The sequence below is a fragment of the Olea europaea genome, chromosome 11 (assembly GCF_002742605.1).
Source record: "Olea europaea var. sylvestris chromosome 11, O_europaea_v1, whole genome shotgun sequence".
Lineage (NCBI taxonomy): Eukaryota > Viridiplantae > Streptophyta > Magnoliopsida > Lamiales > Oleaceae > Olea > Olea europaea.
Genome location: NC_036247.1, coordinates 25,733,309 through 25,738,023, shown reverse-complemented (window position 1 = coordinate 25,738,023; position 4,715 = coordinate 25,733,309).

The following is a 4,715-nucleotide window of genomic DNA, read 5'->3' as shown; positions in this document are numbered from 1 at the left end:
AGTTACACTTTTTTGTACCTCTTAAGAAAATGGAAGAGACACCGTATGAGTTATGGAAATATCATCCTTCTTCCTACTACACTTAAAAGTGTGGGGGTGTTTCGAAAGGTTGAGGTTCTTAAGCCCGAACAAATAAGGATTGGTCCCAAAACGATTGATTACATATTTATTGGATACGCAAATAATAGTAGTGCATATCGTTTCCTCGTACACAAATCGGATGTATACGAGGGTACCATAATTGAGTCAAGGAATGTGATATTCTTTGAGAATGTGTTTCCTTGCAAAGATAAGGAAAATGTAAGTTTGAGTAACAGAACATATGAAACTACAAATGGATCTTCAAATAAGGATAAACCAAGGCGTAGTAAGAGGGCTAGACTGTCCACTTCGTTTGGTCCGAATTTTCTAACATATATGATAGAAAATTATCCTAAGACTTTTGAAGAAGCAATGTTTATTTCGAAAACACCGCATTGGAAGGAAAGCTATCAATAGTGAGATAGATTTCAGAATGTAAATTTATACATGGGAATTGGTAGGTATACATCCCGAAAATAAGTCTTAGGGTGTAAATGGATTAAAATCTGATTGATCCATTGATAAATATAATGTTAGATTGGTTGTCAAAGGATATAGGCAAGAAGATGGATTTGACTTCTTTACCTATTCACCTGTGACCAGAATCACTTCGATAAGGTTACTAATTGCAACTACAGCTATACATAACCTTGAGATTCACCAAATGGATATGAAAACGGGATTCCTAAATGGTGAGTTAGAAGAAAAGATATACATAGAGCAACCTAAATGTGTCTCCAATTGAAAGCCACAAAGTTTGTAAACTCGTTGAGTCCTTTTATGGACTGAAACAAGCTCCTGGCACCAAAAGTTTAACAAAACGATGTTATCAAATGAGTTCAAAATAAATGAATGTGGCAAATGTGTATGCGTGTAAAATACGCCAAATGCCTATGTGTTTGTATGTACTCAATATATTGATGATGTGCAATAGTCACGAAGTAGTGCTAAACGCTAAGAAAATGCTTACGAAGCATAACGACATGAAAGACTTAGATGTAGTAGATGTAATTGTACTTTCCCAATCTCATTTGTTGAGAAAATATTTAAAAAGTTTGAAATATTGACACAAGTCTACAGTTGGTCAAAATAAGGGTGAAAGCATGTCACAACTGAGATATTCACAAGTAATTAGCATTCTAATGTATATTAAGAAATGCACTCGACCGGATAATGCTTTTGCTATAAATAAACTTAGTAGATTCACGAGTAATCCAGACCATGATTATTGGGTGGCATTGACAGGGGTCCTTAGGTATTTGAAATATTCCATGACCTATGGATTACATTTCACAAGATGTCCTGCGGTATTGAAAGGATATTGTGATACGATGAAATACACTAAGTCTAAAGTGGATAAAATGGGATGAAAGCCCTAAAATGGATGAAATGGGATGAAAGCCGATCACGACGGTTGTTTGGATATACAAGAACAATTGTAATATTTGAGAATATTCATAAAGTTCGAATGCATTGCAATGTTTTAATGATGATATTGAATACCCATGTATGAAATCCACTAGTAAATATGATTGACTAGTGTAACGGTTTGTTAGAAATCCTCCAACATTGTTGTTTGAAATTGATAAAGTTTTAGATAAAGTTAATGAGAAGCATGTAGTTTTATGAGAGGATTTCTTTGTTGGTGACAATGTGTATCTATCAAATGAATCGATCGTTGGCTAGCTAAATTTGAAAAGATACTAAGTCACATATAATGGTAAGTCTAGACATGTATGTCGTCGGCATAATACCATAAGCAGTTGATCTCATTGGTGTAAACTTGTGGATCCATTTATATATGTTTACCAAGAGATCAAGTATACTACATATCGAAAGGAATGAGATTAAGCTTACTAAGTAAAAGTCCTTATGATGGTAACCCTACCACGTTGACTGGAGATCCCAAGATCTTAGTTCAAAGGAACAACTAAATTATGGGGATTCTATGAAGCAATTAGGAAACTATTTTCCTAACTCACTCCTATAATACCAAAGTATTTTCTGCAGAGTGATTGGAGGTTAAGATAAACTTTTAATGATTCCTATATCTTGATTAAGTTAAGTGGAGTAGGGCAGAATACTCTTAATAGGAGATCACCTATGTAAGTGTGAAGTGGGGACGCTTCAATGAGAATTATTCAAAACTTGAATTTTCTAAACACTTACAGAACAAAGATGGGTTCAGGGTCAAAATGAACTAAGTCATAAGAACCATGAACGGTTTATGGGAGACATTGTGTGAGTACTGTTGTCTTGGTTTATATTAACGGCTGATAGTTCAAGAATATCGCATTCACCAATTAGCTAGTAAATCCGATGGTATTTCACTAAGGAAGGTTCAAAACCAGAAGCTACCTTACCTGATGCAGTGTTTTTCCGCTCTCTCTCTCTCTCTCTCTCTCTCTCTCTATACTAGTGTCTGCATAGACATTTGCATTAATTTTCATTCATGTGGGGGATTCTTGAAATTTTATATCTAAAATTGGTTGACCTATTTTACATAATTATTTAAGTGGAATTTTTAATTTGGTGAATGAGAAATTAAACCAAATATAAAGCCACTTAATACTTGAAATTATTGGAAAAGTGTATAGAATATTGTGGAATATTCTAGAAATATATTGATGAAAATATGTGTCTTTTCATATGGAGGATCATGACTCTTGGTATGTGTATGATTAATTTCCAATAATTATAATTTTTAAGAGATGTAACTCTTGGTATGGTTGTGTCTTTTGACATACCTTTCCAACTACTATATATAGACCCCATATGTTTGAATTTTATCATTCAAGAAATTCAAGAAAAGTCATAGATATCATATCATTCCATTCCAATTTACACTTTGGTTTTGCATAAAACGTTTGCATCAAAGTCATGATCATGGTAGAGAGGGAATTCCGCTTCTAGTTTGCTGGTCGAAGTCATTTGGAGTGCTCCTATGGCTCGACGTGGTCGTTGTATTTTGGGAGATGATTGTCGGAGAACCGGAGAACCGTTAGCACCGAGCGGGGCAAATTCATTTTAAGGACAAAGTGTCCAACACTTGCCTTGACCAAAAATCCGTCATTTGCATCTTCTTTCTTCATTTTCTGATTCTTTTTATTATGATTTGATTTCAAAAAATGATTAACGTTATTTATTTGTTTATCCTGCAAGGTTTGATCCAAAGAATTACTTGCTTTCGATCATAAGTTGAAAGGGAAGAATCCATATTCAGGTATTCGGATTCGACAAATTCTTATTTTGTCTTCTCAAATCATATCTCTGTAAGTCGAAATTGCGTTTTGATTTCACGTAAATAGACGATATGATTTTGTGAATATAATATGCATAATATTGGTGTAATTTTCTAACATAAACATGACAACACCAAAAGATATGTCTTATCAATAAAAGATAAGCCGAAAGATATTCTAGATTTGTAGAAGTCATTATAAGGAAAAAGATAATTTTAATTTAACAAATCAGTATTTTCCTTCTAAACAAATCTTAAAATATCTGGGATCAATAAATTTTATTATGCACAAACTGTATATGTATAACAAGAAAATTTGATCCTGCTATATAAGAAAAACAGTAAAATTCGTAGCTCAAATATTCTGGACGGAATTGCTTTACCTTTCCCCTTAGTCAAGATTGCTTGTATAGTCCGGATATAACCTATAACGTTTTTCTCACAATTTGGACAAGTTATTTTCCAATATGTGACAATTAAAAAAATCAACAAGTATATTAAGCATGCGAACAAATAAAATTTCTAAAAATATGACAATTTTTTTTTTTTTTCAAAATCTCTCTCTTTGACTTTGCTTAATTTCAAAAACTTATCTTAGATTTTTAATGTCATGTGTGTGTAATGACTCTCGAGATAACTCGTCTCCACAATAATGTTAAGGGAGAGAAAATGTATTGGAGTAAACAAGTTAAAATTAGGTGATTTTCAAGTTTTGTCCACAAATTTGTCCAAATATTCAATTTCCGCAATCTCTCATTCCAATTTAGGGTTGGAGATTTTCTCTCGTATGATTCATTTTTATCAAATGCTAAAGATTTATATGCTATAACGAAATATCATGGCTTACTTTGTTCAATTTTAACATACGACGCCACTTTGTTGAAAATAGAAATTGAATCAACAAATTTTCTCACCGAACTAAAACTTTCACTTCCAAATCTTACTAGTTTTGATGCTCAAACTTGATTCATAAATGAAATAGTTATTTGGAATGGAGATACATGAATTACATGTATTTCTCTTCAAATGATGTGGTATCTATAGATTTTCATCCAAGTCTTGAGGTAATTTGGTCATTTTAGAAGAATGACAAATGTTGACTCCTTATTGGCTATTTTATAATTGAATCGGTTAAAAGTCATGTTTTATGCGTACCTTGACAGTCTATGATTAGTTTGGACGGAGGAGTAGTTCGCATTTATTTTATTCTAACCTTTCATACCTTCATTCCCCCTAGGATATTGCTATATGCTTTGCAAAGATTTCTATAAGGTCAGCAGAGTATATTTTTTTTGTTAACAATAATGAACGTGGGTTGTGGATTGTGTTATATACCTAGAAATAGGAATAAATCAGTTCATAAACTCACTACTTTTGTTGCTTTGGCACTATG